At 39.2% G+C, this 23466-nt stretch overlaps 1 long non-coding RNA gene across 1 annotated transcript; it reads left to right on the top strand.

Moving 5' to 3' along the window:
• The first annotated feature begins 2479 nt into the window (after positions 1 to 2479).
• LOC122238741 lies at positions 2480 to 20025 on the top strand. Its single transcript, XR_006217873.1, has 4 exons — positions 2480 to 2502; positions 3172 to 3181; positions 5251 to 5395; positions 19878 to 20025. It is a non-coding gene; the product is annotated as an uncharacterized LOC122238741 (long non-coding RNA).
• The last annotated feature ends 3441 nt before the right edge of the window (positions 20026 to 23466 follow it).

Here is a 23466-nt window from a genome sequence, read left to right as displayed (position 1 = left end):
CTTCTCCAGTGTCTGCCTCCTACAGCATAGGTAGCCGCCACCCCTGCTCCCTATCGTGAGGTTTTGTAGGAGAGCCTCCCCGCCGTGAGACATCTCCTGTGAACTGCTTTCCGCAGCAGTTAGAAGGTGGATTTCTTATGACTTCTCTCTGGAAAGCATCCTACCAAATTTCAGTGAGCCATGGCCTTGCCCTTTCCAATTAGGCCTGGAACTCAGCTGTATTGGGGGCGAGAGGAGAGTGTGCAAGTCTGTTCCTTGAATCTCCAACCCAGCCGCTGGAATAGTGCTTGCCCCTCAAATGTGCGGTTTCTATATTCTTTTGTGTTTTCTTTGTTTCTTGCTGGCCAGCCCGTTAATACTCCCAGTTTCCTGTGATAGTTAAAAATTCTTTATGTTATACTGTTTTTGCTCAAATCCCTGTGCAGTTTACCTCTCCTGATTGGACTCACGACCCCACTTTCCTGGCTCCTGTGATTGGTGAGGAAGAGGGTAAGTGACCAAGCCAGGCCGAAGAGTGTCCTACTCCAGGACTTACTGAGGCACAGCTGGGAAAAAGAACAGTCCTCTTTTCTGGCAGTAAAATTGGGTAAGGTGTGAACTGACACAACGAGCTGATATATCCTGTAAGGAAGAGAATAATGTTCACTAGCGGATAACAAAGTGACATAGGAAGAGAAGTGGAGACAGAAGATGGAGAAAAAAGACAAGCAAATGTAAAACTGCGTGGGTGGAAAGGCTCAGTGGTATAAAGAAGTCGATCTTCCTCAAATGTATCTACATATTTAATGTTATTCCAATTGATAGCTAATGATAATTTTTAAGAAAATTAATTAAATTCTAAATTTCACCTGAAAAATAAAATGCAGGAGCATGACATAGTGTTGCAAAAGAAAAAATCATATGTTTAACTGCCAGATCTAAAAACACATTAAAAAGCAACAATAATGGGAGGGCCTGGGTAGCTCAGTCGGTTAAGCATCTGACTTTAGATCAGGTCAAGATCTCATGGTTCATGAGTTCAAGCCCCACGTTGGGTTCTGTGCTGACAGCTCAGAGCCTGGAGCCTGTTTCGGATTCTGTGTCTCCCTCTCTCTCTGCCCCTCCCTTGCTCACACTCTGTCTGTCTGTCTGTCTGTCTGTCTGTCTCAAAAATAAACACTAAAAAAATTTTTTTAAAGCAACAATAATTAATATAGTATAGAATTGGGGCAGGGACGGACAGAATATGAGTGGAAAAGAATAGAAAACAGGGGCACCTGGGTGGCTCAGTCAGTTGAGTGTCCAACTTCAGGTCATGATCTCACAGTCTATGAGTTCGAGCCCCAAGTCAGGCTCTGTGCTGACAGCTCAGAGCCTGGAGCCTACTTCAGATTCTGTGTCTCCCTCCCTCCCTGCCCCTCCACCACTCACACTCTCTTGCTCTCAAAAATAAATATACATTAAAAAAAAATAAAAATAGAAAACATATCTATGTATTTAAAGGCATCTATTAAATGATAAAGGTGCATTTCAACTCTGTTGGAAAAGGGTAATTAACCAGTAAATGGTATTGAGACAGTTGACTCTCCACTGGAAAAAATATATATGCAGTCAGATCTTTATTTCATAACAAAAATACATTCCATGTGAATTAAAGACCTCCGCTGTCTCTGATGTTAGCCCCCTTTTGGAGGAGTTCTTACAACATTGGTCAAATGTACAAGCTTCAGAGATCCTCAGCTCTGTTAGGTTTTTATCATCAAATCTCTATCCATATAGTTTATTTATAAATGACTATGGAATAACCTTTTTTTCCTACACAAATGATGCACGAGTACGTTTTCTTTGTAGAAAGTCAGACGACACAAATGTACATACACAAAATGGAGCCTCCTGTGTCCCCCTCCTGCCATCCCACCCCCCCCATCTCAGATTTAATGCTCTAGTGTGGCTCCTGCTTTACATGATTCAGAAACTCTCCACTGTTCTGTGATTCTGGTGGCACCTCAGACTCATTTCTTGTGCTGCTCTGAATTAATTTTTATGTTTATATTTCTTCCGTTAATTTAATTGAATCTTAAAATACTAGAGTATATGTATCTTCAGGCCACATTCTTGAAACAAAAGTTTGTTTGGTCGTTTGATAGATCATTCAATTTGCAACTAATATAAATACGGTTAAAACCTTGGATGGCGAGTAACCTGTTCTGTGAGTGTTCCGCAAGACAAGCAAACATTTCTAATACATTTTAACTTGATAAACAAGCGATGTCTTATAATATGGGTAGTACGTGATGCCGAATATCACATGACTGCAATTGAGCCAATGGTTCTTCTCTCTCTCTCGCTCGCTGCAGGATTGTGGGTGATCATCTTCAATGTTCAGATGCTCCGTCTCAGCCCACGGTGTTTGGCAGAAATCAGTGGTTTTTCAGAACATTGGAAGCTGCCCACAACTGGCACTAGTGGATTTTTTGTCACTTCAAAGCACCTATGGACAGTCCTTTGCTTTTCCATACAAGAGTAAGTTTAGGAATGCTTTGCTTCATTCTAGGTCAGGCTGCCTGCAGATATAGACCCTTTCCTCTGCTGCCTTATTGCCAGTTACATTAAATACAATATGTAAAAAGATTTTATTAATACTGTACTGTAGTCAACACCCGTGAGAGTGTATACAATGGCCCCCATGCAGAAAAAGGTTGAAAAGAAAGGCAGTTAACGAGAAGGAAATGATCACAGTGGAAGTTAAGAAGGAAATCATCGAGAGGTACAAACGAGGTCTGCAAGTGGCCAAAACTGCAAAATTTTGTAAGAAGTCTACGTCTGTGTCTCGTCTGTAGAGGAGGAGGAGACAAAGGTGGAGGAATCCCTCACTTCAGATGAGATTAGGGAGATGTATAAAACGTGGGGAAGAGTACACAATTTTGTAGGAAAGGACTACGCAAAAACGGCTGAGCAGCGTGAGCAGTGAATCTGTTTAATAACAATGCAATGTCACATTTTCACGAAATCCTCAAAAGGAAGCAAAAGCCGTGTGTCATTGGACAGGTTCCTTGTTAAAGTTGCATGAAAAGAAAAAAGATTCCATTGAGCCAATAGACAGCGGTGATTCCGTTAGTGAGACTGAAAGTGTGAAAACTGTCCTACACAATAACCCTCCTCTCTCTTGTCTCCCTCACACCGGCCATGAAGCTTTTCAAAGGTAAGTGCAGGTTGATTTGTTTATTTTTCTTTACATTTTGTATTTTCCTTATTATTTTGTATTATATCACAGCATTGTAATCATTTTTATATGAATATTTTTGGGTTGTGGAACGAATCATCTGAGTTGCCGTTATTTCTGGTGGGGAAATTCACTTTGATATACAAGTGCTTTGGATTACAAGCATGTTTTGAGAATGAATTATGCTCACAAACCAGGGTTTTACCATAACATTATTTTGAAGTGTGTAAAACAAGTCATTTTGAAAAATGCATCTCGCCCTCTAGTGGTATGAAAATTAACTTTTTAATTTTTACTCTGGAAATTTTACCCTGTACATTTACCAACTCCTTAACTTGGGGTAGCAGGGTGGAGGTTGGTGCAGGAAAAGTATCCTTAGATTTGTATTGCTTGAAAGAAGTTACAGTACGATGGGTTTTAGATCTTGTTGAGTTGTTAAATAAGATTACTAAAAGACTACTACTACTATAAAGAGAATAAAAAATAGTGTATATATTCCCATGTGATAGAAGGCAAAAATTAAATAATAAAACAAACAACTAAACAAACATAAAGTCAAGAGAGAAAAAAGACATAGAAAAAGTGGAACAAAGAGATGATGTAAAGTAAGAGTGGAAAAAAGTTGTAAATTTCTACTAAACAAACTCACATGCAAAAAACATAATAGATTACAAGTAATTCAACTATATTCTGTGTAAATATATTGAGTTCGCCAGCTTAAAAACAGAGATTGTTTTGGTGGATTAAAAAAATAAGCAAATGGGGGCACCTGCCCGGCTCAGTCAGAAGAACATGTGACATGGGGTGCCTGGGTGGCTCAGTAAAGCGTCCGACTCTTGATTTCAGCTCAAGTCATGGTCTCACAGTTTGTGGGACTGAGTCCCAAGTCAGTCTCTGCACTGACAATGCACAGCATGCTTGGGATTCTCTCTCTCCCTCTCTCTCTGCCCCTCCCCTGCTCCTGTGTGCTCTCTCTCTCTTTCTCTTTCTCTGACTCTCAAAATAAATAAATAAACTTAAAAAAAATAACAAGTAGAGCATGTGACTCTTGATCTAGGGGTTGTGAGCTCGAGGCCCATCGAGCTGAATGAAAAAGAAATAGAAGATCTCTAAAGATTTATTATATATGAATAGCAGAAATTATGAAAGTTAAATATTAAAAAGATTCCAGAAAAATGCTAATCATAAAAATGTAGTAGCCACATTAATATCAGCAAAATAAAAGCAAAAATTAGAAGATATAATGTTAAAATTTGACAAATTTATATCAGATTAGCTATGCCAATAAATCTCTCCGAACTATTAATAGATAACACAGATAAAAACTAGTAGAGATTAATTAATACAATTAAAAACCCTTTGATTTGTGTTAAAGAAAAAAGCCTGAAAATTCATGAGCTAAGTATCCAACTTAAGAAGTTGGAGAAAGAGGGGTACCTGGGTGGCTCAGTCGGTTAAGCATCCAACTTCAGCTCAGGTCATGATCCCACACTTCCTGAGTTTGAGCCCTGCATCAGACTCTGTACTGACACCTTGGAGCCTGGAGCCTGCTTCAGATTCTGTGTTTCCCTCACTCTCTGCCCCTCCCCGCACTAGCACTCTGTCTCTCTCCCTCTTAAAAATAAATAAACAATAAAAAAAAAAAATAAAAAGAAAAGGAAATTAGAATAAAAAGCTGAAGAAACTCCAAGAAAATAGAAAAAAAATGATAAAAACAGGAATTAATGAAATAGAAAACACAAAGAAAATACAGAGGATTCTACTTATTTTTAAAAAAGAATAATAAAGTAGACAACAGTTGTATGAGTCTGACCAAGAAAAATAAGAGATAAAGCTTAAATAAAAATAATTAGAAATGAAAAAGGGAGTCTTAACCTCAGACGTGCCAAAGACTAAAAAGATAAAAAGAGAACACTAGACCAACTTTCTACCAATAAATTTAAACATTTTGAAGAAATGAGAAATTTCCTAAAGTATGAACAGTAAAAATGACTCAGGAAGAAAGGAATGGACCTCAGGATTCTGGTAACTGACTAATTCTTTTGCAGAAAACTACTAAAAATCCTGGGAGAAAAATCCAGAAGCCTTTCTTAGAAGCACATACTGAAAAGAGAATAAGAGACTCTGAGACCAAAATTAAGAAAAAGGAAGAACCTGGAAAGGTCAATAGTCATCAGAAGGTGTTTTTGCTCGGTGAGTATTGGCCAGTCCTGAGACCTGAAACTTTAATGTTGACGTCCTCCATAAGTGAAGGGCACAGCAATAGCCCAGTGATTGCACTAATTGGGAAGTTGAATAGGAGATCTTCCTGACATCAAAGTGAGACACCGAAGGGCTATATCCTGAGGGTAAGAATGTACCTGAAGTAAACAAGTCCGGTAGTAGTTGTTTCCAGACACTGATTTCAGACTGATAGTGTCCCTGGGTGCCCAGTGGAAACACAGATCACTCTGTAAGAAGGTAGATTTCTATTAGGTTTCAAATTATTCCTATAAATAGGTTTCCAAGTGCTATTCCCAGTGCATATATAGTTAGACTTATATAGGCACGTAAAGAAGACCACATGAGCAAGAACCGAAAGAAACGACAAATATCAGAAATAGAGTCAAAAATATTTAATATTTAGATTCAGAAAGTTATCAAATAGGTAATGAAACAATTATGCTTACTATTTAATAAAATAAAAGATACATTTGAAATACCTGTAGGAAAAAAAATTACCTAAGCAGGTTTGAAAAAGGTCGAGATGAAATTTCCAGAACCAAAACAATATAATAGCTGAAATTAAAAACTTGATTAGTGGTTTTAATAGCAGAGCAAACACAGCTGGAAGGGGAATTGGTGAACTAGAAGATAAATTAGAAACAATATTTTAAAATGAAACAGAGACAAAAAGAAAATACAGAAGAAAAGGTATTGGCGTAAATGACAGGAAAGAAATGGTTAACATACATTTGATCAGAATCCAGGAAGTAGAGGAGAGAGAAAAGAGGCAAAGGTAACATCCAAAGAGCTAATGGCTGATATATATGTGATTAATAAAACTTACAAATATTTGTTTAGTTGAGATTAGTTAAGAAAGAGAGAAAGTACAAACAGTTACTATCAGGAATACAAAAAGGGATCATTATTTTAAATGCTGTAGACATTAAAAAATGATTAGAGGACATCATAAACATTCATATATACAGCAAAGGATTTGGCAATACAGAAGAAAGGACACATTCCTAGGAAAACATATTTTGCCACACCTAAGAACTTAATAGCCAGAATTTTCCCACAAAGAAAATTTCAGGCCCAGATGGCTTTTGAGGATACCAAACACTCTGGTAACAAACATTCAAAGAAGATAAATAGTTCCAAGCTTATATAAAATGTTCTAAAGAGTGGAAAAATAGGAAACACTCCTAGTTTCATAGAATGACTTGTTATCAAACATTACAAAGAGGGTGTGAGATATGAAAATACTGGCCAGTTTTAATCATTAGGCAAAATTCTTGAACAAAACAATTCAGAAATGATGATCTTCTCAGTAAATGGTGCTAGAATAATTTGGTGGCCAAATGGAAAAAAAAAAGAAAAAAGAACTTCAATCCATATCTTGAAGCATATATAAAAATTAATTCAAAATGGATCCTATACTTAAAGGTGTAGCCTAAGCCATGAAACTTCTGGAAGAAAACACAGGGAAAACTTTATGTCCTCAAATTAGGCAAATATTTCTTATATATGACATCAAAAGAATACCTATTAAAGAACCAATACATTGGATTTCATCAGAATTAAAAACTTCTATTCTTCAAAAGAAATGTGAAGAGAATGAAAAAGTAAGCCATAGACTTGGAGAGAGTATTAGCAAGTCATATGCCTTATAAAAACTCTAAAAATATTGTAAGAAAACAATTATGACAAAACAACTCAATAAAACACAGAGCAAAAGACTTTAACAGACACTTCATTAAAGAATATATACAGGTGGTTGGGAATGCAAGCTGGTACAGCCACTCTGGAAAACAGTATGGAGGTTCCTCAAAAAACTAAAAATAGAACTACCCTACAACCCAGCAATTGCACTACTAGGCATTTATCCACGGGATACAGGTGTGCTGTTTCGAAGGGACACATACACCCCCATGTTCATAGCAGCACTATCAACAATAGCCAAAGTATGGAAAGAGCCCATGTCCATCGCTGGATGAATGGATAAAGAAGATGTGGTATATATATACAATGGAGTATTACTCGGCAATCAAAAAGAATGAAATCTCGCCATTTGCAACTATGTGGATGGAACTGGAGGGTATTATGCTAAGTGACATCAGTCAGTCAGAGAAAGACAAAAATCATATGACTTCACTCATATGAGGATTTTCAGAGACAAAACAGATGAGCATAATGGAAGGGAAACAAAAATAATATAAAGACAGGGAGGGGGACAAAACAGAAGAGACTCATAAACATGGAGAACAAACTGAGGGTTACTGGAGGGGGTGTGGGAGGGGGGATGGGCTAAATGGGTAAGGGGCACTAAGGAATCTACTCCTGAAATCATTGTTACACTAGATGCTAACTAATTTGGATTTGAGTTAAAAAAAAAAAAAAAAAAAGAATATATACAGGTGGCAAATAAGCACATGTAAAGATGTTCAACATTATTAGTTATTAAAGCAATGCAGAGACACGGCAATGAGATATCATGGCACGGCTATTGAAATAGCTTAAAATTAAAAAAAAAAAAAAAAATACTGGAAGCACCTGGGTGGCTCAGTCGGTTAAGTGCCTGACTCTTGATTTTGACTCAGGCCATGATCTCATGGTTTGTGAGATCGAGCCCCAGGTTGGGTTCTGCACTGACAGAGAGGAGCCTGCTTGGGATTCTCTCTTTGTCCCTTTCTCTCTCTTTTTCAGAAATAAAGAAAGAAACATTGAGAAAAAAAAAGTGCTTAAGCTACTAGCCGATACATAAAAAGGAAAAATACACCATGACCAAGTGAGTTTATACCAGGATTGCAAGGTTGCTTTCATATAAGAAAGTAAATATCTATAATCCACTAAATGAATAGATTAGAGGATCAGGGGCCCTTTGGTGGCTCAGTCGGTAAGCATCTGACTCTTGGTTTTGACTCTGGGCATGATTTCACAGTTCATGGGTTCAAACCCTGAATCTAACCCAAGCAGAGCCTCCTTGGGATTCTCTCTTCCTCTCTCTCTGCCCCTCCCCTGTTCTCTCTCTCCCTCTCTCTGTCTCTCTCTCCTCCCTGTCTCTCAAAATAAATAAATAAACTTTTTAAAAAAAGACTAGAAAAGTAGATGAATATTTCAATAGATACACAAAAAAAGGATTTGATGTATTTCAATATACATTTATGATTTAAAATATAACTTTTATAAAGCCAGGAATAAAACCACATTTCCTTAAACCGATAAAAAGTATCTACAAATAACAACAATATCTTTACTGCAGATATCATACCCAATGGTGAAATACCAAACACTTCCCCTTTTAAGATTGAGACTCAAACAAGGACGATTGCTGTTAAACTTTTACTTTGTTTCAACCAGCTCTCTACTGGAGTCTTAGCCAGGTGAGTATGGCAAGAAAAATATACCAAAGATAGAAAGATTTTTATTTTTTCCCCCTTTTTAAAAAAAATGTTTATTTTTGAGAGCGAGAGAGAGAGAGCGTGTGTGCACAGAGAGTGGGGGAGTATCCCAAATGGATCGTTGAGGGGATCCCAAGTGGGTTCTGTGCTGCCCGCAGAGAGCCTGCTGTGGGACTGGAACTCACAAACCCTGCGATCATGACCTGAACAGAAAAGAAGAGTCAGACACCTAACCCACTGAGCCACCCAGGTGCCCCAAAGATGCAATGATTTTTAAAAACATAATGGTTATGTCTAGCAGATGAAATGTTTATATGAAAATAAAATTCAAAAGAATTTATTAGTTACTAGAATAAGAAAAGGAGTTCAGCAAGGTTGTGAAATGCAAAATAAAATATAAAAATTAGTTGCGTTTCTATAAATCAGCTAACAACTGGGAACTAAAGCCACTCCAAGTACTTTAAACAGAAGTTTAACAGAGGAAATTAGAGGAATATGAAATCATTGGAAGTTTTGGGCTTCCAAATATGACGCTCAGAACGACACAGAATGATCCTCCAAAGACCACAATAAACAAGTTAGAGAATCAGGTCACCGCATTCAGTAACACACTGCCAGTGCTGCGATTCAGGAATGTGAAATCGGAAAGCCACTTCCCAACTGCCTCTCAACTCAATGCCTGTGAAATGTGACTGGATTCTAGAACACTGCCGCAGACGAGCTCCACATCTCAATGACCGTGCTTACTTACTAGCCAAACACGGATGAAGTGTCAGAAAGATGACCTCTGCCTTACTTTCATCTTCCAAATTTCCTGTAAATTTACATGATTGGTGGAAACTAATTCACAAAGATAAAACTAGCTTCGGAAGAGTCTGCAAAATGTAGATTTTAGCCTTCCAGACTCTGCTGGAAGTGGCAGTGACAATACAACAGTGATACTAGGAAAGAGTAGGAATGAAAACTGAGCGTCAACCATATCCACTTCATCCAGCAACAAAAATTGAACGCATGTAATAAAAAATGTAAGATATATAGAATCCACAAAATGAAGCATGTAGGAATGCTCCTAATAAGATATGCAAGGCCTTTATATAAAAATTATGTTATTCAATTAAATTGAAGAACACTTACATAAATGCAGAGAGATATCATTTTCATAGGTAGGGAAACTCAATATCTGAAAGAAGTAATTTCTTCCTAAACTGAGCTGTAGATTCCATAGAATTCCAATCTAGATACCCACGAGATTTTTTAGAGGAGCTTTGACAAACAATCCTGAAGAACAGGCAGAATTTATTAAACAGCTCTATAGTTAAATGATGGACTATTGGTGTAGGGTTAGATCAATTGACTTGCCAAACAGAATAAGGAGCCAAAGTCAGACTCGTATAAGGAAACCTGATATATGTCAGAGGTCGTGTTGTGATTTCAGTGGGGAAAGAATGAGCTAATCACTTATCAGTGCTAGGAAAATGGGTTATAAAATAGGACCCCTACTTCACACCATACAGGAATATCAATTCCCGCCCGAGGAAGGACTTAAATGTGACAGGTAAAGTTTCAAGACTTTAAAAGGAAAACATGGAAGCAGATGAAATGGTTATATTGGATTTATGATCTCAGGGCTGGGAAGTATTTCTTAAACAAGCTACGAAAGCAATAATCATAAAGCAGCTCAAGTTTAGAACATTAAAATGAATCTCCTGGGCGCCTGTGTGGAGTGTAGTTGGTTAAGCATCCAATGCTTGGTTTTGGCTCAACCCATGATCTCACAGTTCGTGAGTTTGAGCCCTACATCAGGCTCTGCACTGACAGTGTGGAGCCTGCTTGAGATTCTCTGATGCCCTCTCTCTCTCTCTCTTTCTCTCTCTCCGCCCCCCCCCCCGTCTCTGTCTCTCTCAAAATAAATATTTTTATGAACAAAATAGAATGAATGTCTTTACGGCATGAAAAAACATGGAGAAGTAGCGAACTTCTGTAAATTGGTAAGGAAAAGTCAGACAACCCAGTTGAAAAATGGGCAAAAGACATAAAGAGCATTTCATAGAAGAAACATGATGATACAAATAAAAATATGAGTCAAACATAGGGAAAGATGCTCAATCTCATCTTGTTAGCAGTGATAGAGTAACTCTTGCTTTGGGATACATACACAAAAATATTCAAGGCCACACTGCTAGTAGCTAAACTTGTAAACAAATCCAAAGTTTTCTTAAAAAATAGAAGCGACAAGTTGCGGTGTGTTTATACGAGGGAATATTATATGGCAGCAAAAATGAATAAACTGACGTTAGAAGCAATCACGGGGATTAATCAATTCAATATTGAGTGCTATGAACAAGTTACAAAGGCTGCATAGAGTATGAACCCAGCTCAAAGACAGGCAAAATGAAACAAACTTAAAAATCGCTTGTGAAGGAAGGGTAAAAAAAAAAAAAAAAAGAAGTAACGAGAACAATTTTTATAAGTAAGGATACTATAAGCAAAAAAATCCAGGCTAGCATTTACCTTATTGGGAGGAAGGTTGGGCTCGCTGAAAAGTCAGACTTTGAACATGTTCAGTGTGTTTCATATTTATATTATTTGTCAAGCCTAGACTAGCAGCATAGTCATTAAAATAAAACTAAGACAAGGATGCCTCTTATCACCATTATGTTCTCCCCTTTGTTCTAGAAGTTCTAGCCCAGGAAGTGAGATAAGAAAACGAAACAATTGTAATAAAGGCAGAGTAAAATGATTTTTATTTGCGCATGGTGGGAGGACAATTTGAACTTGCAAGGGCTGATTCCAAAGCTTGTGCTCTGAAACACTTTGCTCTATTGTCTCCAAATAAATACTGAAAATAAAATCGTTTCTCTGTAACAGAAATAACCAGTGATCAGGACATTTGTTCAATGGCAAGCATTCTCAAACTAGGCTAGTAAATGTCTTACTTAAAAGTACATATGCCTCAGGGGCTCCTGGGTGGCTCAGCTGGTTGGGCAACTGACTTCAGCACAGGTCATGATCTCACAGTTGGTGAGTTCGAGCCCGGTGTCGGGCTCTGTGCTGACAGCTCAGAGCCTGGAGCCTGCTTCAGATTCTGTGTCTCCCCCTCTCTGCCCCTACCCTGCTCATGCTCTGTGTCTCTCTGTCTCTCAATAATAAACGTTAAAAAAATCTCTTTAAAAAGTACATATGCCTCAGATGGACCAAATCTATATATGCAATGTGATCAAGACTGTCTCTCCCGCACAGTGCTGCAGAAACATCTTAAATTCTTCCGTTTCCCCCTTTTTAGACAGCATGCAGATTGCTATCTATTAATTTGGTTTTTCTTGAGAGGAGTTACAATAATATTATTGATCAGGTATTGATTATCCCCCCTGAAACTATGCCTTGATTGGCTTGGGGTGGTTTTGCAGCTCCCCTCTAGAGTTACTTCCATTAGGAATTGATTCTTTCTAACTTCCCCCTGAGATGGTAATTTTACACATTAGGATTGATCTTAGGACGTTTTCTAGGGTCTGGAAATTCAACACTTGTAACTAGTGTTTTCTAGCTCATTTATAACTTCCATCCGAATCTTCATTAATTCCTTTTGTCCTGGGGACTCTCAACCGTTCAAAGAGGTTTGCGGAGCCTGTTGCTGTTGCTTTTCCTTCTGGAAAATGCTGGGAACACTCTCACTCGTGCCCTCCCTCACCACGTCCCTCATGTGGCGTGGGTTTGTTGGGCTTGCTCCTGCAGGGGCTCTGTGCCACCTTCCTCTCCTCACAATCTTGGATTTCAATCCAGTCTCCAGTCAGCTTTGGAATTAAGTTAGAGCTAGAAGGGACTTTGGAGATCAGTTTGGTTTTATAAGCAAGCAAACAAAGGCCCACGCTATGTTTCCTGCTGGCTTCCTCCAGGACATTGTCCTGCATCAGCTCCTTGCTCCCGAAAACCGATACCGATTCAGTAACAAGGAGGATCCCTGCTGTGAAAATACAGACCTGGAAACGAGAAACAAGGCTGCCACCGTGTGGTACGAACTTGAACAGCAAGGAGCGATTTATACAGAGAATTGTGAGAATTGAGGCAATTATGCTCCGTGAATTTTCATTAATTAGAACAGTAATGACCCACTTTTGTAATTGTTATTGTGATTCACTTAGTGAGATTTACAAGAACGTGAGATCCTTCTTAGACTGCATCCGGAAGTCTTTAGACCAGGAGTTGTCTTAAGTCCCGGGAAGATGTTACAATTGACTGATCAATGTTTGCAACTGAGAGGTCTACGGAAGGAATATATACATTTTTATCTTAAAAGTAGGTCTAGATATGCCCCATTTTATTTTGTAGAACTATTAGGTAAAATAATATTTATAGGGTATTAAATTCTTAAAATTCCCTTTGTTCCTACCTTTCATCACAAATACTTTTGGCATGATAGTCATGTTGTATAAATGAGATAATTAAGTAGAATTTAATGAAGCCTAAGTGAGGCAATTACTTAAACATTATGCATTTTGATGAATTTGCTCTCGGTGGTTATATAAGTGTTGCTCTAGTGTGAGTGTCACGGAAATGTGCACTGAGATCTATTTCGGGCCACACCTAAAGTGGAGACCAAGGGCGACTCACCAGCTGAGTTGCCCAGAGGTCTCTTCCGTGGATGTGATGCTTTCAGCAGGCAGACACAGGGTGAGAGACAAGGCCATGAAACATGAATTTGCCCGGAGTATTTGCTGTAGCAGCAGCTATCCTCATCCTAGACTATTGCAAATTGCTTGTGTCAAGTACCCACGGGTCTGCCTTACCTCACCTGGAATTAATGAGAATGGACAAGGGGTACCGGATCCAGAACTCCGAGAAATGGACCGCTCGCCGTAAGACAGCTTAACATTCTTCCGGGAGCCTAATAACCTCGAGTCGCAATTTCCTTTCCGAACTCAATGAAGCTGAAAAATACATTGACCCTATTCTATATTTTTAAAACTTCAATATCAGTCATATTCGAAATAAAGGGTTCAACAGAAGGCCCTGACCTCATGGCATGGTCAAGAACTTGAGCTCTGGAGTCAGACCTGCTTGAGTTCAGATCCTACTTCCTCTACTTGGGTGATAACTTTGGTCCAGTTATTTAACCTGTCCAGCCTTTAGTTTCTCGTCTGGAAAATGGGGCGAGTAATACCTACCCACTGGATTGTAGCAAGGATTCGTCAGGAAAAGGCAGGCATAGCACTTAGCTCAAAGCCTAGCACGCAGTGCTCCATAAACATTAGGCTGCTAGAATCACCCAGCAGTGGAGATGTGGGTACAAAAGGAACAACTGATTTCCAGCGGGTTTTCTCAAAGACAAGGCCTTAGTCGAGGCACTGCATTTTCAGCCTGGCACCCGGAATTCTTAGCACACCAAAAAAAAAAAATAGTCCCTTGGTGAGAAATTCAGGCTGTTAGTGAAAAGAGTACTGATTTTCTAATCAGATGGTCCCAGGTTCATATTCTTAGATCCATCATTTACTGACTAGGTGTTCTTGGACTTTAGTTTCCCATAGGTTCAAATAGAAAGATTAATATCATATATTTACATACTGCTTATTGTTTAATATGGTTGTTATTATAGTTTGCTACTTCGGGAGATAATGTATGTAAGCATCGATTCTAGAGCAAGTCTCCACAAATGTTTTTGTCCCCTTGGGATTCTTTGATGATAGCGATGGTAATGGCCAGGAAAAATCCTGAGATTTAAGTACCTGGGAAGTTGATTAACAAATCCATTTTGTCTGATGAATAGAAAAATAAAGCACAGGAAGAGAATGGCTTGGGCAGTCTTCCAGTTATCAGCGTACTACCTCTCAGTCTCCAATCCACTCTTTTGTCGCTAGATTTTATAAGCATCTCTCCTTTGCAGCTGGCACGTTAAACTTTGTCAGTAGAGGGCGCTGGAGGGACACTGCAGGAGGAAGGGGCTCTTTTTTTTTCAAATTCATTTACTATGTTCCTTCCCGGCGGGGTCCTTTGATGGGCCAGCTTCTGCAGGCCAGGCTCCTCCAGCTCAAGTGGCAGCCAGCAGGGGCCAGTGGCCAGCAGAATACAGCACCTCCCTGTGGGGACCTCCACCCAGTAGCTCGTCTGGTGGCTTTACAATGACTTTGGAGGTGTGGCACCTCTCGTGGATGGCTTTCCCCTGCACACTTCCCAGAGGGCAAATTTCCAGTGAATCCGAGCCACGGTTCCCAGTTTACCAGTTACTCTGTCTGCCTCCCACCAGAAGAATGTTCCCTGCATCCTAGTCCCATGCCAGCCTGTGCTCCAATCAACTACGGGCCATTTCTGGCCCAGAATAATCCAGGGATATTTTTTCTGTCCAGTGGACTTCTCTAATAAGGCCTGAGGCCTAGACTTGGGAGGGGGGCCTCTTTTCCAAGTTTGTTCCCTCTGTGGGTATACTTTCTCAGCCCCATGGTTCTCTATTTCTAGTTAATCTTTTGTTCTAGTTAATTTTTGATTTTCCTTATTTTTACTTTTTTTGTAGTTAACTTTTTAAATTACACTTTCTTGTTCAGATTACTATATGATTTCTGGTTGCACACCGACAATATAAGTGGGTCCTTCACCCAACCTCTGTGAAAACCCAGTTAACTCTATTCCACCATAGAAGTAACTGTTTTGTGACAAAACTTCCTCTGTCTCTCATATCTTCCTGGAAAGTTCTGAATATAGAACGCAGACTTTTGTTTCTTGATGTCAGTCACGTCCCTTTTGTCAATTCATCCTTGACTCAGATGTATAAATTTCGTTAAAAGGGCAAGTCGATATTGGTGGGAACCTTCAAAGGTTATGCTTCTTCCTGTTCTTATTTGATTTAATTATAATTAGGCAGATGTGTACTTTTCTGGAATCTACCGTACTCACACTGCAACTAAGCTTTCCAACTGAGGCAGCTGGGAAAGGCTTCATGAGATGGGCGGCATTTGAGTCCGACTTTAAAGGAAGGATAGGATTTCACAAAACTGAAATGTATCCACAATCACGAGGCTATTTCAAGCGTAAGTAAAAGATCCAGGGCATACCTGTTGACCTGGAATAAACACATTGGATAGGGAAGAAGTAGGCCTAGAGTTGAGAAGAAGGTAAAGTCAGATCATGGAAGGCCTTGAATGCTAGGCAAAGAAGCATAGAGAGATACTATATTTTCATGAAGATTTGGCTTCAGTGTAGACTAAGTTGAATTGGAAAGGGATTCTAAGACCTAATCAAAGACACTAATGAGAAAGCTATCATAGTAACCAAGATATCAGGCAGTCTGGACCCTAATAATGGAACAATGGAGAGTAGGGAAAATGGAAAGGAAGGAAGGAATGGAAGTATAAAAACTATATAAAGGAAGAATACATTAGAGACTGAATGGGCAGATACAAGAGAGGAAATCTTGATGATTCTAGGTCTCCGGTTTATGTGTTACAGAAACAGGGGACCATAAGAAGACAGAGTTAGTGCTGATTTTCTAACCTAGGTGGGATATACTGTGAGGAATGGAAAGTCCGTATAATAAATATAACTGGTAGACTGATGTAATTCAGATATTTTATTTACTTCCTTATTCATCCATTCTGCTACTGCCTCTTTTAAAAAGTGTTCAGTGGGGGAATTTGTTCTTATTTCCTTAAATGAAAGTTTGGCCTCTCACTTTTCTGCTCATTCTCAGAAGACAGTGCTAAGTGTCACGGAGTTTCAATTCAGTAAGTAGAATATCCAGCCCAAGATATGAAGAGAAGTTCTGGGCTATCTTATGTGTTAAGGCTCAACTCCCCAGCACAGGCCAACCTAGGGCCGCAAGTGGCAAAGGGCCATAGAGTTGAACCCGTCTCCATCTCTCCTCCCTTTTTGTTCCTTCCTGTACCCTCAACCCTGCCAGTTTCTCATCTTGTAAAGTTGAAACAGGAAGTTGTCCCAGAGACTCTTAAGGGGAAGGGAAAGATGTCATAAGAACAGGGTATCATTATAATCTGACTTCATGGGGTCTGGACCTGGCACATGTTTAGAGCCAGCTTTCTCTTGAGGGCATTGTCCTTTGTCCCAGACAGATGCATCTCCGCTCTTGGAGGCCACCTGAGGCTCTACGTGTGGATTTTAACCCTTGGGTCCCTCTGCCCCTCCAGGTGGTCTGCTTAGACTGGGCCCATTGTGACCCCAAGCCTATTCCCTCTCTCCTGTGGGGACAGGCCCTGGGTGTATAGATCCTTGCCCAGTATCCCACTCCTTGTTTCACCTTAGAAAAAGCCAACCCTCATGCATCCCTTCCCAGAACAGAAATAAAAATAAAACACTGAGCTTATCTGAGTAGCCCTGGGGAACCCCCTCCACCCCACGAGATAGCTGGCTCCTCCTTTCCCTCTTGGAATTGGGGTGGGATTGGGCTCATAGCTTAGCCCCATGCCACCATATTGTCTTCCAACTCTCCCTACACTTTCCTGCCCCTTTTGTATTCTTGATGTGGTTGAGAGATTCAAGGGTAATGAAACCAATTTTCCTAGACAGTTTTCTTCCTAAATTCTTCGTAGTGGGATCCTGTCATGAGTGTCAACATTGATTTCATTATAGTGTCTCAGTAGAAACTTTAATTTGAGCAATCTTTCACATAATACTAATCCCAATGGTAATTTTTTTTTCTGAATTTCTTTTACAAAGGATAAATTAAGTCAACGCTATAATTGTTGTGTCCACACTTATATCAACACATTCACATATATATTTAGAGATTTGGTATGTTAGTTTCCAATCGCTGCCGTAACAAATCACAAACTCAGTGGCTTGAAGCAACACTAACTTGTTATCTTACAGTTCGGGAGGTCAGCAGTTTGAAATTGGTTTCACTGGGCTAAAATCAAGGTGTCAGCAAGGCTGTGTGTCTTCTGGCAGCTCTAGGGAAGACTCCATTCCCTTGTCTTTGCCAGCTTCTAAAGGCTGCCAGCATTTTGGCTCGTGGCCCCCATCTTCAAAGCCAGCAACAGCAGTTGGTTCTTTCTCCCTTTGCGTCACTCTGCCCCTGATGCTTCTGTCTCCCCTTCCACACTTAACTCCCCCGTGATTGCATCAGGTTCACCCAATTCATGCAGAATCATCCCCCTCACTTACAGTCAGCTTCAGCTGATCGGCCACCTTAACTCCCTCTGCAGCCTTAATTCTCTTTTGGCATGCCTACCAGGGAAGGTTCAGGCAGAGAAGCAGAACCAGTAGGAGGTATGTATTAAGAGATTTATTGCAAGGAGTTGGTTTCTGGGAACTGTGGGTGCTGGCGAGGCAAGTCAGGAAGGCAGCTGGGCATCTTGGGCTTGGGCTGAAATTGCTGTCCACAGGTGGAGTTTCTTTTTTTCTTCCAGGAAGCCTCAACCCTGCTTTTAAGGCCTTTCAAATGATTGAATGAGTCTCCTATAAATTATGCAAGACCTTCACTCTTACTTAAAGTCAACTTTAACTGATTGTGGACTTTTGGTTTCATAACTGGGACTATAACGTTGGCAAGCTGACATGTCAAAAAAAAGCCATTACAGTTCACTCTTTGTCAGCGTGGCACCTATGCACACCTCTATAAATGATACTTATGCTCCAAATAAAGGCGACAACAAAGTCCTACTTCCACCTGACGTCACACATCCTGCATGCAACAAAACATACCCAGCCTTTCTCCGCAAGAGGATGCAGAGTGCTTGGGTGATATTCACTCTTCTCTTTGACAGACTGTACCTTAAATGGTATGATACAAAGTTAACTTTATTCATACATCTTAGGGGCGCCTGGGTGGCTCAGTGGGTTGAGTGTCTGACTTCGGCTCAGGTCACGATCCCACGGTCCGTGAGTTCGAGCCCCGCGTCGGGCTCTGTGCTGACACCCCAGAGCCTGGAGCCTGCTTCGGATTCCGTGTCTCTCTCTCTCTCTCTTTCTGACCCTCCCCCGTTCATGCTCTGTCTCTCTCTGTCTCAAAAATAAATAAACATCAAAAAAATTAAAAAAAAATAATACATCTTATGTTGTATGATAAGGGGATAAGAGAGGGGAAAAACAAAAATAATTCGTTAAAATAATATGCATACAGACACATTCATGACAAAACAAGGAAGAAACGCTCACACCTAGTGCAGCCCCAATTTCTGCAGCTGGTTACATGTCTTAGTTGGTATTTGTAGGCATCTTCTCCCACTACCCCTTCCCTATTCCCTTTGCCCTCAGCAAGCACCTCATTAATTTTGGTTCTTTACATGGTAGGGTGACCCAAACTTTCGTTTGTAAAGTTCTGGGTTGTTAGTAACCCTGGCTGAATTGGATTGTTGCAGTTTTCCATTTGCTTTACTACAGGGTGTGATGCTTAATTTGGAGGTCAACTTGAGTGGGCCATAGGGTGCCCAGATAGTTGGCTAAACAGTATTTCTGGGTGTGCTTGTGAGGGTGTTTCCAAATGAGAGTAGCATTTTTGAATTGGTATACTGAGTGAAGCAGATCACCCTCTTAAATGTGGATGGGTACCATCCAATCCATTGAGGGCGCTGGGTTAGAAGAAAATGGCAGAAGAAGGGAAATTGACTCGCTCTGTCTAACTGCTTGAACTGAGATGGTCTTCTTCTGTCCTCAAATTTTGACTTACACCATTAAATCTCCTGTTCCCAGGCCTTTGGGCTTGGGCTGGAACTTACACATTGGCTACTCTGGGTTTTAGGACTTTGGATTCAGATTGGAATATCACTGGCTTTCCTAGGTCTCCAGCTTGCAGATGGCAGACTGTGAAACATCTTAGCTTCTATAATTAAATAAGCCAGTTCCTTACAGCATCTATCTATCTATCTATCTATCTATCTATTGTATTAGTCTATTTTTCTAAAGAGGTCTGACTAATATGGAGGGCAAGATAGGACAGTCAACTCTCATTTTTCAAAGATTCCATATTTGCAAATACACCTATTTAAAATTTATTTATAAGCCCCAAAGCAATACTTTCTGGCTTTTATGTTCATTCTTGAAACGCACAGAGAAAAATTTGAATGCCCACTGGGCTTATTTCTAGGTGAGGTTACAAACAAGATGATGCTCTCTCTGCCTTCTCATTTCAGCACCTATACAGAGATGACCAGAGAATGAAGCCAGTCAGGTATAGCGCAGTGTCGTGCAAGAAACTCCAACTCTGGGGCCATTTGGGCGGGATTTGAATCCCAAATCTGGCGTCTGCTAGTGGAGCAGATTCAGGCAAGTCGCTTAACACTTCTGAACCTCATTTTCATTAAAAAAAAAATTAAACATTTTACCTTGAGATGGCTGGAGCATTTTCACTTTTGTAAAACAAAGAAAATAGAATCTACCAAGATGAATTGTTCTAGGATTTAAAATTGTACTTTATGTTAGAAATGTGTGTATATATATGAAATATATACATATTTCCCATAGGAGCCATGGTTCAGTATTTCCTAACTCTATTTGCAGTGGCTTTGTAGAACATAACCGCCACAAATTAGGAGAACTGATTGTACTAACAGGTGCCCTAGGATACCTCCTGTATATTCTTCCTACTTTCATCATGTAGTCATAACCCAATTTCTTTGTTAATCAAGTCAAATCATTCCAGCCAATATAGTAACCACTTTTTTTTTGGCCTGTTGTTTCAGAGTCATGGGGACCCCAAAGTGGGAGGATGGCAGTTTCAGTTTCCAGTTCAGTGGAATAGTTTTTGTGTCTCCCGGTGGAACAATTCTTCCCCTTCGGGACTAAGACTTCTAGACCAGCAGAGTGTAAGGTCATGTAGACAAGTAACAAAAATTTCAGTAGTGAATCACAAGGGTTAATGGTGAGTGGAATATTCCCATTTCCACCCTTTGGTTCTTGGACCTGGGAATCCTGGCTATGGGAGGCACAGCGTGTATTGGGTGCTGAGTTAGAGCATGTGCAACCTCTTGGAGGACATTGTGCCAGCTCAGCCAGAGTTAGTGCTAACTTAGCGAGTGCTGCAACTGTCTTCAAAAGGCCATTCTACCATACTGTGAAGTTAGCTGCTTTAAGATAGTAGGGTACATGGTAAGACCAGTGATTTCCATGAATATGGGCCCTTATTGCCATACTTATTTGCTGTGAAGTGAGTTCATTGATCAGAAGCAATGCTGTTTGGAATCCCAACAGTGGATAAAGGCTTTATTCTTACAAGTGTACTCTGGGGCACAGACTGAATCTTCTGTCCGCAGATGGAATTTCTTCAACATCAGGAAAACCTCCACTCTGATTTTAAGGGCTTTCAACTGATTGACTCAGGCCCACCCAGATTATCCAGACAATCTCTCATACTTCGAGTTAACTGATTATGGATAAAAATGAAAAATAAGTGAGAGAGGAGAATATGACAAAGGGACGATGAGAGTGAAGAAAACAAACACGATTCCTTTGGTGGAGTCAGTGCATCAAATTGGCTACATGTCCCTGAATATTTGCTATGATTTTGCTACCAAGGATTTGTCTGTGATCCTTTAAGCATCTGTGCAAAGCATCTGTACATATTACCTCAGTCACAGTATTAAGAAGAGAAACAAACCAATCGACAGGAGAAGTATAGCCATGCCTGGCATTCTGGAACATTAGTGAAATCGGTGAGCATAGCATTTTAGGTTCTCAAGAACACCCTTAAAATGAAAACAGTAGCAAATGATAGAACCCCATTTTATATAATAGTTTATATTATATGTGTTTTATAGAATATGTTATGTTTTATATAATGTTTTATATAATATGTTTTATATATTATATGTGCTATGTAAGCAGCACAGTTGAGTAAATGGAGTCGTACCCACAGATCATTTAAAGTGGCTCACAACCAGCTCTCTACTGCTTCATAGTACAACTGGGGGCAAGTTTTAGGGTATTTGACAGGTGGGATGGATTATATATGCTTCTGGCTATTCCCTATATTTGTAGTTTATAGTAACCGAAGTTTACAGAGTATACTACTTTGGGTTGTCCTTTAAGTTAAAAAAAATGTGTATGTGATAAAGTTGACATTTCAAATTAATTGGCAGTGAATGAATTATTTAATAGATTATTTGGGGGCAAATGACTATTCACTTGGAAAAAAGTAAGTTAAATCACTTCTTTATATAATATGCAGAAATTAATTCCAAGCTTAACTAAGATTTTAGAAAATTTTAATAATAATCCTAGAGTAAGGAAAGCCTTCTTAAGAACCCGTTGAAGTTCTATATCCTTTATTAATTTCTGTATAGTTGTTTTACCAAATGTTGAGTGAAGGGTGTTGAATTCTCTAACAATAATTGCGGATTTGTCTCTCTTTCTCCTTTCAGTTCCATTAATTTCCACTTCACATATTTTTTACCTATGTTTATCGGTGCATACACATTTGAGATTGTTGTTTTTCTGGTGGACAGACCATTTTATAATTATATTAATGTCCCTCTTTGTCACTAGTAATTTCCTTTGCTCTGAAATCTATTTTTTATGGTATGTATACAATTGCTCCTTTTTTTTTTTATTGTTTGCATGATACATCTTTTCCCCATCCTTTTACCTTCAATTTACCTATATTGTTATACTTTAAGAGAATTCATGTAGACAACATATAGTTTGGTCATTTTTTTAATCCACTCTGGCAATCTCTATATTTAATTTATATATTTATATCATTCACATTCAGTGTAATTATTGATATGTTGGGCTTATGTCTGCCATTTTATTTTTATTTCTGTTTTTGTTTCTGTTTTTTTCCTCCTGTGTTACTATGAGTTATTTGAATACTTTTAGAATTCCATTTTGTGGAAAACCTATGTATAGTGTTTTTCAGTGCATTTCTTTGTATAGTTTTATTAGTGGTTTCTCTAAGCATTACCTTAGATATATATATATGTATATATATGTATATATGTATATATATATGTATATACATATATATGTATATATGTATATATATATGTATATACATATATATACACACATATATACATATATATATGTATATATATATATACATATATATAATGTATTACACAGTCTACCAGTGTCATTATTTAATCAGTTCAAATGAAGTATAGAAATCTTATATCTCTTTATGTTCATTTACCCTCTCCCATCTGTAATTCATTGTCAGACTTAAATATTTCCTCTACATATGTTTAGAACCACATCTGACAGTGTTATATAGTAATTTTTGCTTCAGCTGTCAATCATAATTTGTGGGTTTTTTTGTTTTTGTTTTTTATTTTTGAGAGAGAGAGAGAGAGCGCGCGCGCATGAGTCGGGGAGGGGCAGGGAGAGAGGGAGACACAGAATCCAAAGCAGGCTCCAGGCTCCAGGCTGTCAGCACAGAGCCGGACTCGGGGCTCAAACCCACGAACTGTGAGATCATGACCTGAGCTCAAGTGGGACGCTCAACCAACTGAGCCACCCAGGTGCCCCAACTATCAATCATATTTTAGAAAACTCAGGAAGAGACTGAAAATCTATTGTGTTTTACCCATATTTTTCCCTGCCTTGCCCTTTCTTACTCCTTTATGTTCCAGCATTTCTTCTTAGATAATTTTCTTTCTATTTAGGAATTTCCATTAGCCATTTTTTAGGGGTAGTCTATTGATGACAGATTCCCCTAGTTTTCTTTCATCTGAGATTGTCTTGATTTTCTCTTCATTCCTGAAAAATTTTTTATGAGTATAG

This window comes from Panthera tigris, chromosome B2 (assembly GCF_018350195.1).
Source record: "Panthera tigris isolate Pti1 chromosome B2, P.tigris_Pti1_mat1.1, whole genome shotgun sequence".
NCBI lineage: Eukaryota > Metazoa > Chordata > Mammalia > Carnivora > Felidae > Panthera > Panthera tigris.
The sequence above is the reverse complement of the archived record's forward strand: the minus strand, read 5'-3'. Positions and strand labels throughout refer to the sequence as shown.